General features: G+C 42.9%; 2 non-coding genes and 1 pseudogene across 2 annotated transcripts; 2 read left to right on the top strand and 1 right to left on the bottom strand.

Annotated features, from left to right (window-relative positions):
- Positions 1-197: 197 nt before the first annotated feature.
- LOC147934248 (uncharacterized) lies at positions 198-12,098 on the bottom strand (annotated as a pseudogene).
- LOC147934249 (small nucleolar RNA R71) lies at positions 7,815-7,921 on the top strand. The gene has a single exon (XR_015573294.1). It is a non-coding gene; the product is annotated as a small nucleolar RNA R71 (small nucleolar RNA).
- Positions 12,099-12,753: 655 nt separating the features above from the next.
- Positions 12,754-12,860, top strand: LOC147934250 (small nucleolar RNA R71). The gene has a single exon (XR_015573432.1). It is a non-coding gene; the product is annotated as a small nucleolar RNA R71 (small nucleolar RNA).
- The last annotated feature ends 2,692 nt before the right edge of the window (positions 12,861-15,552 follow it).

The following is a 15,552-nucleotide window of genomic DNA, read 5'->3' on the forward strand; positions in this document are numbered from 1 at the left end:
CTCAGTTCGCCGAGCATGTGCATCGGGTTGCTCGCGTCCTGCGAGCATGTGCTCCGCATCTTTTTTCCAACATTCCTGAAACCGAAAAGAGAAGAAACAAATCCTAAAAAGAAAAAGAAAAACTCAGCAATATATACCTGGTGGGTTGCCTCCCACCCAGCGCTTGTTTTAAGTCATTAGCTTGACTCGAAAGCTCCTTAGGCAATTGGAGGGTCGCCTAGGGCGAAGGTTTCACCCCTTGCGTGCTCAGAGGCGGCAAGATATGGCTTCAGCCTCTGTCCATTCACCACAAATTCTCCTCCTTTTGTGTCCAGCAACACAACAGCCCCATATGGTTTAATCTCCTTGATGGTGAAGGGTCCGGACCATCGTGATCTTAGTTTTCCGGGAAACAGTTTCAGCCTAGAGTTGAACAACAAGACTTGATCATTAGGAGCAAAGGTCCTAGTGAGGATCCGCTTGTCATGGTAGGCTTTGGTACGCTCCTTGTAGAGTTTTGAGTTTTCATAGGCGAGGTGCCTAATCTCCTCTAGCTCATGCAGTTGCATCTTCCTCCTTTCATGGGCGCTCTTAGTGTCAAAGTTCAGCATTTTCACTGCCCAAGCAGCCTTGTACTCTAGCTCAACAGGAAGGTGACACGCCTTACCATACACCAAGTGAAATGGTGTAGTCCCCAGGGGTGTTTTGTAGGCGGTTCTATAAGCCCATAGAGCCTCATCTAGCTTCAGAGACCAATCCTTCCTTGTTGTGTTCACTGTTTTTTGCAAAATGCTCTTGATCTCCCGGTTAGAGATCTCAACTTGGCCGCTTGTTTGTGGGTGGTAGGGGGTGGCGACCTTGTGCCTCACTCCATTCTTCTTGAGAAGACTCTCAAAGACCTTGTTAATGAAATGCGATCCACCATCGCTAATGACTACCTGTGGGACACCAAACCGTGGGAAAATAACCGACTTGAACATCTTGAGCACGGTCTTTGCATCATTATTGGGGCTGGCCAAAGCTTCTACCCACTTGGACACGTAATCTACAGCCACCAATATGTACTCATTGCCGAATGAGTTCGGGAAAGGTCCCATGAAGTCAATTCCCCAAACATCAAATACCTCAACCTCCAAGATGAAATTCTGAGGCATCTCATTCCTCTTGCTGATGTTCCCTTGTCTCTGACATGTGTCGCAAGTAGACACGAACCGCTGCGCATCTCTGAACATGGTAGGCCACCAATAACCCGCTTGAAGAGCTTTGGACACGGTTTTGAAAGTGGCAAAGTGTCCAGCATAGGGTGAGCTATGGCAATGGAACAAGACTCCAGGAACCTCCTCCTCAGTCACACACCTCTTAAAAACACCATCCGAGCAATGCCTATAGAGGTAAGGCTCATCCCAAAAATACCGCCTTATGTCTTTTAGGAACTTCTTCTTCTTGTTCCCCACAAACTCAGTAGGTTCTTTCTCTGCTGCTAGGTAGTTTGCATACTCTCCAAACCAGGGAAAACTCGGCTGTTTGTTGGTATCGATTGCCTTGCACGGGGTTTTCGGAGTATGTGCTCCCAGGCGGAGCATGTGCTTGGCGGGATCAAAGATGTCAATCGAGTAAACATGTTCTTCAGGAAGGCTATCATCCAAGGGTAGCTCTTCTTCTATCCTCATTCTTGACAAGTGATCTGCAACTCCGTTCTCAATACCCTTCTTGTCTTTAATCTCCAAGTCAAACTCTTGAAGCAACAAAATCCAACGGAGTAGCCTTGGTTTTGCATCCTTCTTGGTCAGTAGATACCTCAACGCTGCATGATCAGTGTGAACAACCACTTTGGAACCAACAAGGTATGATCGGAACTTCTCAAAAGCAAACACAACCGCTAAAAGTTCTTTCTCGGTTGTAGCGTACTTGCACTGAGCCTCGTCCAAGGTGCGACTGGCATAGTATATCACGTGCAGCTTTGAAACTGACTTTCTTTGTGGTGTATGAATGAATGATGTAAGGAATGATGATGTATGGAATGAATAGAAGTCAGGGTGTTTCAATTCCCCTTATGTAGTTGCAGTATAAGAGGTGTCAATCCTATCTGAGTGATTGTGAACAATTAAGATGTGCATATGAGTCTAAGTCAAGCCAATTGTAAAGATTGTTTGTCACTAACAATCCTAAAATGAGATATGAAATGCAGAAAGTAAAAACAACTAGAACAGGATACTAAATGCAAACAGAACAAACAAATTAAAGCTATAATGAAACTAGAACAAAGATAGAAACTATGCTAATGAACTAATGCAAGACAAGTAATGAACAGGAAACTACGTGAATGCAATGGAAATGAAACAGGAATGAAACAAGACAATCACAAATTAAAAACACAAGTTCTGGGGATGAACTCGAGCAGCACTCGACCGAGTGTAGGTCGAGTACGGGGTCGAGCTAGACTTAAACGTGAAAACAGAGCAACACAAGAAAAACAGAGCAATGCTAAAACTAATCAAACAACAAGCAAGCAATGATATTTAGACTAGGATTTCAATAAACAAAGAAGGCCTTGAGGAGGGATTCATGGGCCGAGCTAATCATTGTGGTTATCTAACTTGGTCAACAAATCTCAAGCAAACATTGAGCTGATCTCTAGACATACTATTCTAATACATGTTTAATCCACTCTCATGGCAAGAAACAATCAAACCTATGCAATTCTAGACTTGTTCTCACAAAGAAAAGAATCTACACAAGCAGGCATTAAGCAATACATCTCAAATCAAACAAGACTTCTAATCTCTTAGCAAGCCTAATGGTAAGCTCTAGATCTAGCCTTATCTATGCTCCTTAGACATTGGTGTGATGCTAAGATGCTTGAAGTCAAACCCTACCCTCTCAGATATAGGATAACATTAAGATCATCTAGCCTAGAAGAGATCTACAACAATCAAGTTTGACCAAATCAAACAAACCACAAGATCAACCCAGCCTAACCCATCCTCAAGGTCCTAAACAAACTACTCACAAGAAAACATGGTGAAATATGTCAAAAACCCAGAAAATAATGAAACTTGCATCATTAAAAAGATGAAACAGAGATCTACAATATTGATGAGGAATAAAACTCGAAATCTTAATACTTTGAAAGTTATGAAACAAACAAAATATAAGAATCTAGTCTTTCTCTCTCAAACAAGTACAAAATCTAAAAATAAAAGAAAAGTGCAAAAGGAATAATATCTAAAAAAGGTAAAAACTAGGTTTTAGACTCTCTAAAAAGCTGGGCTCCTTGGTGGCTGCAGGTACAAGGGCTTTTTATAGGAGGTGAGGTGGAAGCCCTAAAAAGTCAAAGTAGTCAACGGCTCGGTCAACTCGACCAGTGCTCGGTCGAGTGGCTGGTCGAGCTGGCTTCTCTCGTGCGTTCTCTACTCGGTCGAGTCCTCCTCAGCACACGGTCGAGTGGTGGTCGAGTGGTGCGGTCGAGTTGGACTCTGGACTTTGATTCTACATCCTTAACTCTCTTGTTTTCTCCTCAGGACAGCTTCACTTCTCCTCAGCATTGCTTCCATGCTCCTTAAGCTCCAAAATCACCTGTTTATGCATGAAAAGATGCAAATGCAATGCAACTATACTCTAATGCATGATTAGTCCTAAAGCTACACAATAATGGCCTAAATGGATAGCAAAAGATGCAAAAGTTGTGAATAAACTAAGGGAAAACAAGGTAAAATATATGAACATCAACACCCCCAAACTTAGTCTTTGCTTGCCCTCAAGCAAATAATCAAGACAAAAGAAGGTAGGTGAGGTTTGAAAGTGGGATCTCAGCTCCTAAAGCTTGCAAATAGACTATCTAGAATCAATGTCCAAGTTACTAGTACTATGATGCAAGTTGAATGAGCTATACTTAAAGACTTTAGACAAGCATATCACAACCTTCACTGATTTGAGCCTTAGACATCCACATGCATTCAAATCAACAATTTCCTTTAACATTCATTAATCAAGAACATGAATCAATTCTATGCAATGCTTAAACTCATTTGGCTTGGCAGTAAAAGGTTTAGAGACAATGATGGTCTCTTTTTAGAGTAGGGCTTATCAATATCAAGGTTCTCTCATAAAAATGAATTGAGCTTTAGAAGAATGCTAAAGGTAAGAACACTTAGACACATACAAGAACAAAACCTTGTCTACCCAAAGGCACCCAAAGTGTTTATCCTATCAATCTAAACCCAATTGGTCCTAGTGCTACCCTTTAACTTCTTTTCTTCTTTTTCACCCTTTTCTCTTTTGGTTTTAAAGTCTTAGGAGAGGTTTCTTATTTGATCTTTCTAGTGGAATGGGGGATTCTTACTTATTTGCTATGGTTCTCTTTTCTTCTTATTCTTAAGACATATAAGCATTTTGCTAGACTTCTCTTTCCTTTCTTTCTTTTCTTTAACTAGAACCATCTTTAAACAACCTTATTCTTCCCATTCTTTCACTAGACTTTAAATTTTCTTAAACACATTCCCCTCCTAAAGACTCTAACCTTTTCTTTCTCTTTTTTCCTCTTTTCTTTTCATAATAGCCAAGTCCCAAACCCAACAGGTGAACCACCTAGTCCTATCTAGTTTGAAAAATGCAAACTAGAACTACACAAGGCTTTACTCTTGTCAGTTCAAACCTAACACTTTCTACCAAGCTCAATCCCAAAAATAGGCCTCACACACACAAGAATAAACATGGCTTGAAAGAAGGTTTGGTTTAGGGGTAGGGGAACTGATTCTTAATGAGGAAATCAGCTACTTGGATCAACAAGAGTGGTAAAAAGGAAGAAGATGATCCAAATATGTATGTGGTATCCATGAGTTTAAATCATTGCACACATTGATAATTGAAAGTCAATATTAGGTTCTTATAAATAGGAAATGGTTTCAAATCTCAACATGCTTCAATTTAGACCAAATGCAATGTAGGAATTCAAGGCCTGGTTCAATCTTATTCTAACCACTCAACTAGCATCAAAGTACTATTAACTTGGGCATTGATCCTAGTCTAGTGAATAAACAAGCTAATAAGGGAATACTCATCATAGATCCCTAATGCAAGTACTATACAATCCTACATGAAACATGCTAAACAAGATCCTAATGTGCAGTGCAAACTACATGAACACTTTTTTTTATAAAGATTTTTGCAAAAATTTTTAAATTTTTAGGGTTTTTCTATGCCTTAGATGCTATGCAAGTATTAACATGATTATGCTAAAAATTTGAAATAAGAATCACAAAACACAATGTCAAATGCTATCTCAAACCCTCCCCCAAACTTAAATCACACAGTCCCTGTGTGAAAGAAATTTGATTGAGGATTCAAGATGAAAAACAAAAAACAAAACACAATGTCAAATGCTATGATATCTACAAGGGAAGGTGATAGTGGTACCTTAGGGATTGTGGAAGTAGTTGTCCACATCCATCTGCATGCTTTCATAGGAGTAGTTGGGGTCTTGTTGGTGACTTGGAGGTGGAGATTGGGGCAGCTCGACGATGGGGATCGACCGGGACTCGTTCGAGTACGTGCTCGAGTGGGGGGGTTGAGCTGGACCACGAGTCTTCTTTTCCTCTTCTATCTGGTCTCCCTTGCTTCCCTGATCATGAAAATACCAAAACAAAAATCAAATTACCAAAAACCTTAAACAATATGTACATGGATACCTTAGGGACTTCCTCCCTAGTGAGCTTGTTTAAAGTCACTAAGCTTGACTTTGGTATCCTTTTTAGACTTGGTTTAGATACCAAGGAGGTGATGAAATCCTCCCTGGAACCTCTTGATCACTGTGAAGTTGATCCTTGATCACCTCACCCTTAACACACAAACCATGTCTCTTCTTGATTTTGAGTCTTGGTCTTGCCTTCCTTAAGGATCTCTTGTTCAGCTTAACTTGAAGATCCTCAACCATACTAGTCAACTCTTGAACTGACCTCTTAAGCTTTTCCACAGAATCATCTTGAAAGGAGAGCTTAGCCTTTGGAGTTGCTTCACCACTTGAACCTTCTTGACCTCCTTTGTCCTTGATAGTAAAAGGTTGATCATCAATGGTAGGAAGGTTGGTTGGGTTATAGATGTTAAACTTCATGGTTATATCTTCAGCAATGTTTAAGGTCACAAGACCCTCTTTGACATCAATAACTGCTCCAACAGTGGCTAGGAATGGCCTTCCAAGAATGATTGGATCTTCAGGTTCCTTGTCCATCTCCAACACCACAAAATCAGTGTGAACCCTTGCCTTCCCTATCTTGACTGGGACATTCTCCAACCTTCCAACTATCTCTTTGTTTGACCCATCAGCTAAACATATATGAAGGTTGGTGGACTTGAAATCAGTTCTCCCAAGCTTTTGTGCTATGGAGTATGGCATCACACTTGTTGAAGCTCCCAAATCACAAAGGCATTGGTTATAGTGAAGATAGCTAAGTGTGCAAGGCAGATAGAATGGACCTGGATCCTTAAGCTTGATTGGAATGATAACTCCTCCAAGGTCCTCAAGATCCTTCTCATCTTGAGCTTCAGCCTTCTTCTTTGACAAATCAAGCAAAAAGTCTTTGTAGAGAGGATATGGATCATACTGTTCCAAGGCAGGTCCTCTCTCTTCTTCTTGGTAAGCAATGGTGATCTCTTGTATGGCCAACACTTCCTCAACCACAGCTTCTTCCTTTAAAACCCTCTCTTCTTCTTGTTGCTTAGCCATCATCTCCTTTCTCTCAATGATTTCCCTAAGCTCCTTAATCTTTTGTGCTTTGAAACGTCCTGGGAATGGAAGAGGTGGCTTGTAAGCAGGAGGAATGTACTTAGCAGGCTTGACAGCTTCTGAGTCTGCAACTCGATCGACCACTCGAGCATGCACTCGATCGAGTGGCTGTTCGAGTACTTGGTCGAGTGCAATAACGGACTCCAGTTGCTTTGCACAAACGTCACTTGGGGCTTCAGTAACTAATGAATTCCCCCAAACTTGGACTTCAATGTCCTCAGTGACTTCCTCATCAGAGATATGAATGGCTTTTGCAGTGAACTCCCTTGGATTTTGAACAGCTTTTCCAGGGAGTTGGTTGGGTTTAGGAGCTGAAGTAGAGGCAATGTTACTCTCCATATACTTCATTCTGGAGTTGAGACATTCAAACTTCATGTTTAGATCATTATACTGTGATGTGAGCCTTTGATTCAACTCAGCAAACTGCTTGGCTTCCTCAATCTTGCCTTGTGTTTGCCCAATCAACAACTGTTGCATCATTGCTCTTATGTCTTGTTCCTTGCCTTGGTTAGTCTGAAACCCTGGTGGGGGACATAATTGGGGCTGGAACACTTGGTGTTGTTGCTTAGGGATGTAGTTTTGTTGCTGTTGAGGTTGAGGAGGTGGATAGACCTGGTCTTGAGGGTTGGCCACATTGGTGCTCCTATAAGAGAGATTGTTGTTCTTGAAACCTCCTTGGTTGTAGCCTTTGAATCCTCCCTGGTTCTGCATGTAGCACAACTCAGCAAACTCAGGCTCCCCCTCTTAAACTGGAGCTTCCTCTTCACCAATGAAGTGAATGGACTTGGATTGGCTGAGGAGGATCTTGTCAAGCTTTTCATTGACCATCTTCAAATCCTTCTTATACTTGTCCTCTTGATCAGTTGAGGAGCTCCTTATGGTCCTATCATAGTCCTCATTATAATTGCCATCAGATTGAGCAAGATTCTCAACCAATTCCCATCCTTCTTCCACATTCTTGTTGAGGAAGTTGCCATTAGAGGCTGTGTCAAGAAGCATTCTTATCTTAGGAAGCACTCCTCTATACAAGGTGCTTAGAAGTGACTCATTGCTGAAGCCATGGTGAAGACACTGAGTTTGGAATCCTTTAAACCTCTCCCAAGCTTCACAAAAGCTCTCATTATTCCTTTGAGCAAACCCAGAAATCTCATTCCTCAGCCTAGCAGTCCTTGCATTGGAGAAGAACTTGGCCAGAAAAGCTTTCTTGCATGCATCCCATGTGGTGATAGCTCCAGTAGGTAGAGTCTTCTCCCAAAGGTGAGCTTTGTCTCCAAGAGAAAATGGGAAGAGCCTTAATTTGAATCCATCTTCACTCACTCCATTGATCTTAGTGAGTCCACATATTCTGTCAAACTCATCAAGGTGATCTAGTGGATCCTCCAATGGCAACCCATGAAACTTGTTGGCTTGTATCATTGAGATCAATCCACTCTTCATCTCAAAGTTATTGTTTGCTACTGAAGGTGGCACAATTCCAGCCCTTTGGTTGTGGGTATTGGGTGCATCTCCTGCACCAATGTGCCTTGGTCTTTGCTCATGGATAGCTTGTTGCTCCATGATGTCTTGACCTTGTTGTTGTTGAACTACTCTTCCTTGCTTATGTCTCAAACCCTTCTGTAGCCTGTGGATGTTGTCAATAGGCTGTTGAAGACTATCTTTGCCTTTTGACCTTGTGTGCATCAACAAACTCTACTACGGACTCGAACAGGTACACGGTCGAGCGCAGGCTCGAGTGGGTGGTCGAGTCGACTGGGAAGTAATGGCTAATTTGATCCGGCTTCTGGCTCGACCAAGTGCTCGATCACAGCTCGGTCGAGTGGTGGTCGAGTAGGTGGTCGAGTGGGTACCTGAAACACAAAACAGCCAAGCAAAGGAAGATTCCAGTTCAGTAACTTCACAAGTGTTGAAAACGAACTTAATCTTAGACTAATAATGATCCTAAATGTCACAAAACACACTCAAATGGGCAACGGCGCCAAATTGAAACTGACTTTCTTTGTGGTGTATGAATGAATGATGTAAGGAATGATGATGTATGGAATGAATAGAAGTCAGGGTGTTTCAATTCCCCTTATGCAGTTGCAGTATAAGAGGTGTCAATCCTATCTAAGTGATTGTGAACAATTAAGATGTGCATATGAGTCTAAGTCAAGCCAATTGTAAAGATTGTTTGTCACTAACAATCCTAAAATGAGATATGAAATGCAGAAAGTAAAAACAACTAGAACAGGATACTAAATGCAAACAGAACAAACAAATTAAAGCTATAATGAAACTAGAACAAAGATAGAAACTATGCTAATGAACTAATGCAAGACAAGTAATGGGCAGGAAACTACGTGAATGCAATGGAAATGAAACAGGAATGAAACAAGACAATCACAAATCAAAAACACAAGTTCTGGGGATGAACTCGAGTGGTGGTCGAGTGGTGCGGTCGAGTTGGACTCCGGACCTTGATTCTACAGCCTTAACTCTCTTGTTTTCTCCTTAGGATTGCTTCACTTCTCCTCAGCATTGCTTCACTTCTCCTCAGCATTGCTTCCATGCTCCTTAAGCTCCAAAATCACCTGTTTATGCATGAAAAGATGCAAATGCAATGCAACTATACTCTAATGCATGATTAGTCCTAAAGCTACACAATAATAGCCTAAATGGATAGCAAAAGATGCAAAAGTTGTGAATAAACTAAGGGAAAACAAGGTAAAATATATGAACATCAAGCTTCTTGTCTTTTCTCTGTCCCAGAACTGCTCCCACGGCATAGTCACTCGCATATGTCATGACCTCAAAGGGAAGGTCCCAATCTGGCGGTTGTACAATCGGAGCGCTTAGCAAAGCTCCTTTGATCGTGTGAAAGGCCTCCAAGCAAGCAGAATCGAAATCAAACTTCACTTCCTTACACAACAGCTGGGTAAGTGGTCTTGCTATCTTGGAGAAATCCTTTTACCGAATTAGGCGGTTGTAAACTCATCATCACCTCAACCTTGGCTTTGTCAACCTCAATCCCCTTTTCAGAAATCTTGTGTCCCAGCACTATCCCATCTCTGACCATGAAGTGGCATTTCTCCCAATTCAGCACCAGATGTTTGTCTTCACACCGCTGCAACACCCTGCACAAATTAGACAAACAAACGGAAAAGGAGCTCCCATAGATGGAGAAATCGTCCATGAAAACTTCCATTATATCCTCAATCAGGTCAGTGAAAATGGACATCATGCATCGTTGGAAGGTCGCTGGTGCATTGCACAAGCCAAACGGCATTCTGCGGTAAGCAAAGGTGCCGTAAGGACATGTGAATGTGGTCTTCTCTTGATCGTCGGGATGGATTGGGATCTGAAAGAAACCTGAATAGCCATCTAAGAAACAATAGTAAGGATGGTTAGCCAATCTCTCAAGCATTTGATCAATAAACGGCAAAGGAAAATGATCCTTACGGGTCGCAGCATTAAGTTTTCTATAGTCTATGCACATACGATGTCCCGTAACTGTCCTAGTAGGAATCAACTCGTCCTTATCACTCTTAACCACTGTAATTCCACCTTTCTTAGGGACTACATGAACTGGACTAATCCACGAACTATCAGAAATAGCATAAATTACACCCGCATCTAGAAGTTTCATTATCTCTTTCTTAACAACATCTTTTAGATTCGGGTTCAACCTCCTCTGATGTTCTACCGAAGTCATTGATTCATCTTCTAGATGTATCCTATGCATGCAAAGATCTGGTGAGATTCCTGGGATGTCATCTAGTGAATACCCTAGAGCATTTCTATACTTCCTAAGTTCACAAAGGAGCAAAGCGGTCTCTACATTGTTTAGTTCAGAGTTCACTATCACGGGGTATGTAGAGTTAGGACCTAGGAACGCGTACCTTAGCCCGGCTGGAAGTGGTTTTAGCTCTACCTTTGGAGCTCTTAACTCGCTCCAAGGACCGTCCGCTGACTTTACCGGAGCATGTGCTCCGGAATCCGGAGCAGGTGCTCCCTCGGCGGATTCCTCCCCTGATTGGTTCTCATCGTCTAGGCTGGTGTAAGCTACCAGTTGCTAGAACCGTGTACCTGCATCCAAAATGTGTGTAAAACCATCAGCTTCCTCATTCAAGAATCCATAATTACCCTCTGCCTTTGTCAAGGCAACCTCCAAAGGGTCGAGAGTGAGAACTTCATCGGTAACCTCATGGGCAAACTCTGAACCATCATCAACCACAAAAGTCTGACCATCTATCATAGGTTTCTTGAGCAGCTTGTTCATCTCAAACCTTGCAATCATATCCCCCAACTGGAGATCGATCGCTCCCCCTTGCACATCTATAATCACACCAGTTGTGCATAAGAATGATCTACCTAAGATCAGGGGGTCACGTGGTTCTTCTTCAAGTTCCAGAACCACAAAGTCTGCTGGTATAAGCGTGTCCCCTATCTGGACATGTAAATCCTCCAACACTCCTATGGGGCGCTTGGTGGATCTATCCGCGAATACTAACGAAATCCGTGTAGACTTGAACTTCGTGTATCCCAGCCTTTTAGCCACTGAATATAGCATAAGGTTCACACTGGAACCTACATCACAGAGGGAGTTTGCAAAAATCGTTTTACCGATTCTCACGGATAAGACAAATCGCCTTGGATCATCTCTCTTCTTTAGCACTTTGTTTTGCAGCACAGCACTGCACTCTCTTGAAACCATCATCACGTTCTCTTCCTCTGACACTCGCCCAGAAACTAACCCTTTCACATATCTCTTCAAAGCAGGTATCATCTGAACAACATCAGCTAGGGGTAGTTTTACCGTCAATTCTCTCAACATCTCCTTGCACTTTGCATCCTCCAAATCCTTGCGAGATTTCTTAGGAGGAACAGGGTAAGGAACCTTAGGGGTGTACACGCGTGCAGGAGGTACCTCAGTGGGAACGGTCTGATCGAGAGTCGGGAGCACGTGCTCGCTGGGTGGGAGCACATGCTCGCCGGATGCTTCGGCTTCTTTTTGACTCAACGGTGGAGTCTCAGCAGCATGTTGAGGAAGGTATTCTTCAGCAATACCCTTGCCCTTGTCAAGCCTAGCGGATGGTGCTTCTCTAGGGGGTAACTTTTTTCCTCCCCTTAGCTCAATCGCATTGACATACTCGTTCCGCGGGTTTGCTTCCCCTTTTCCGGGCAGAGTCCCAGGAGTTCTTTTCACGGATTCAGCAGTTTGTGCAACCTGAACATCAAGCTTCTTCACATGTGACATTACTGCTTCATACTTCCCATTAAGGTCATTGTACATGGTATCGACCTTAGCGTTGATTTCCACTGAAGCTTTTTGTTGATTCACCAAGAGTTGTTGCATCATGTTTTTCAGCTCATCTTGAGAGCTGCTAGCAGGTGAAGATCCCAACTGCTGGTTGGTGAAAGGCGATGCTTGCTGAGCGCTTGTATATGCCTGCTGGTTCCCCCCTTGGAAACGGTTTTGAGTGGGCACAAACTGTTTGCCTTGGAAGTTGTTTGAGAAGGTTTTCTGATAACCCATCTGATTCTGAGCTCCTTGCTACGGATACACCTGGTCCTGAGGATTCTCCACGTTGGAGCTTCTATAGGACAAGTTCGGATGGCTTCTGTAGTGCGGGTTGAAACCCCTGTTCTGCACAAAACCTTGCCCACTCACATAATTAACCTCCATCGTTTCATCCTCTCCATCACAAATCTCCTGAGCTAGCGGCATGTCTCCAGTCTCATCGACAAAATCGACAGTTTTCTGGCTCCCCTTCAGAAGAAGGTTCACCTTGGCTGTCAACTCGTCGATCTTTTGCGTATCGACACTGTTGACCTTCACGGATCTGTCATACTCAGGAGCCTTGTTGCTGGAGCTTGCAGCTAGGTTCTAAATCAACTGATATGCTCCTTCCTTAGACTTTGTCATAAAATCCCCATTGCTGGCCGAGTTGAGAGCGTTTCTATAGTCCCAATTAACTCCATCATAGAAAATGCCCAGAATCTGTTCATCACTGAATCCATGGTGCGGACACTCTCTACGGTACTCTTTGTACCTCTCCCAAGCCTCGCAGAAGGCTTCTCCAGTGTGCTGTTGGAACGATGAAATCTTGTTCCTCAGGGCAGCGGTCTTAGCCTTGGTGTAGAAATGGTCCAGAAACGCAGATCTACACTGTTCCCATGATGTCAGAGACCCAGGTGGCAATGACTTCAGCCAACGTGAAGCTCTATCCGCAAGAGAAGGGAAAGAGCTTGCACTTTAGGAAGTCTGGCGGTGTCCCATTTGAACCAGTGGTGCTACATATCTCCTCAAAATTCTCGATGTGGTCCATCGGAATCTCAGCTGGGAGACCGTGAAATAGGTGCTGCTTCACTAGAGAGATCATCTGTGGCTTGATCTCAAAATCTTGTCTCTGGATGGTGGGAGGAACAATCGCCGCTCGGTTGGTGTAGAACGCATGCGGGTTGTCCTTGTCCCCAATGGACGGTTGTGGCGGCGCGGCTCTTTCGTGTTGAGCACGGAGCAACTGCCCCAACTGTTGTCGAAGTTGCTGCAACTCGGCAGCCATATCCTCATTGTTTCTGTTGTCACCCATGTTGACGGATTGAAACTTTCTGTTCTTGTGGTTTGTTCTTTCTGCCAAAGAGAGCTCTGCGGCTGACAAAGCAACTAGTTCTTCGGTGTTGTTTCTTCTTGTAGATCTTCTTGACATGCACCTGAAACACACGCAAAGAAGAAGCAGAAAGACAAATCAGTAAGGTCTTAGTCTAGTAATTTCGCCGAAAACCAAAGGTAAAACTTTGGTCCCCGGCAACAGCGCCAAAAACTTGATACACAGAGTTTTAAACCCTATTTTCCTACTGCAAGTGCACAGCAAAGAAGTAGTACTTAGGGGTCGAATCCCACGAAGACCAAGTTTTACTCTATGGTTCTATTGGTTCAATTTCAAGCTAAGACAATTCAAAGTTGGGTTCGTTTGGTAACAGTAACGCGATTAAAACGGTATAAAAAGGCAATAAGCAAAACACTAGATCAGGGGTAATTCTCGGGAATTTCAGAGATAGCAACTAAACAACTATTCAGGGCATAGATTAAGTACCAGTCTAGAACTCAAACATAAATATAAACTGATCCACTATCGTGGTATCAATAACTCTATCGGATCGATTCTGTGTGGAAACGCGGAGCACATGCTCAGACATCCGGAGCACATGCTCGGCGGTCCATAAACCCTAAACTGTCGTTTGAGCCCAGAATCGCAGACAAGCATTAAAGAACAGGAATGATAAGTTCACAAATCACCTACACATCAACTTTCGCAGGTCTAGGATAATTTGCCCACTAATGTCTTTTCTAGCAACCTATTACACTTTTGATGAATAGATAAACCTAGAATCATAGATTGGGTGATCAAATCAACCTAAGCATTAAGTCTAACAATAGTGAAGACAATCGATTATATAAAGCCCTATTTGTGTTTTGTTGCTAACCCATGAAACCCCTTTTGAAACCCCTAATCTAGCAAAGAAAACTACTCAGACATAGAGAAATGAATCATAGCAAAAGATGAGAAATTCAATGACATAAAAATAAAAAGGGTTCAGAGAATGCTTCACAAGGTAGCCGCTCTTCTCCCTCTCACAAAAACGTCGCTCAAAAACCAAAAGAAAAAAAGGTATATCCTCTCTCCTAAAAACCCTAGGTTAAATAGCATACAAGTAGAGAAAAATAAGGAAAGAATCCAAACTCAAATCTCCCTATTAAAAATCGATCTCCTCCCTCTTTCTCTCACAAAGGATCGCCTAAAATAAGGGGAATTAGGCAGGGAATCGGCGCCTAGATGCTTGCCACGTGTCGTCATGAAACCGTAGAGTTGGGAGCATGTGCTCGGAAATCGGGAGCATGTGCTCCTGGGTCTAAAATCAGCTTTTCTGCTCCAATTCAACTCCTTTCTGCTCTGATTGCTCCTGCTGTTCCAATCCTTGCTTTTAGCTTCCTAGCCTCTTATTATAATCTGAAAAGGACTCAAACAACTACAAAACTATCAAATAAATGGGGTCAAAATGAGTCAAAACCGTAACATATCAGTAGCCTATGTCCAAATCATAATCCGCCACAAGCTCCATCCACCGTCTCTACCTCAAGTTCAGCTCGGGCTGAGTAAATATATACTTCAGGCTCTTATGATTTGTAAACACCTGCACCTTTGCACCATAAAGATAAGATCTCCAAATCTTCAGGGCAAAAACTACAGCACCCATCTCCAAGTCATGAGTAGGATAGTTTCCCTCATGCTTCCGCAACTGCCGCGAAGCGTAGGCAATCACCTTCCCATGCTGAATCAACACACATCCCAAACCAACTCTGGATGCATCTGTATAAACCACATAGGGTTCTCCGTGCTTAGGCAAAGCCAACACTGGCGTAGTAGTCAACATCTCCTTCAGGCTTGCAAAGCCTTCCTCACACTCCTGTGACCAAACAAAAGGAACATCCTTCCCTGTCAACTTAGTCATAGGACGTGCTCTGCTCGCAAACGCCTGCACAAATCTCCTGTAGTAACGTGCCAATCCCAGAAAACTCCTGATCTCTATGGCATTATGCGGTCTAGGCCAATCTCTGATAGCTGGATCTTCTCCGGATCTAAAGAAACTCCATCTGCAGACACAATATGACCCAGAAAACCCATCTCACGCTGCCAAAAACTGCACTTGCTCAACTTAGCAAACAACTTCTGCTCTCGTAACTTCTCCAGAACTGCCCTCAAATGAACTGCATGCTCCTCAGGACTCTTAGAATAAACCAGGATATCGTC

Source organism: Camelina sativa, chromosome 11, assembly GCF_030686135.1.
Source record: "Camelina sativa cultivar CO46 ecotype springtype chromosome 11, ASM3068613v1".
Taxonomy (NCBI): Eukaryota; Viridiplantae; Streptophyta; class Magnoliopsida; order Brassicales; family Brassicaceae; genus Camelina; species Camelina sativa.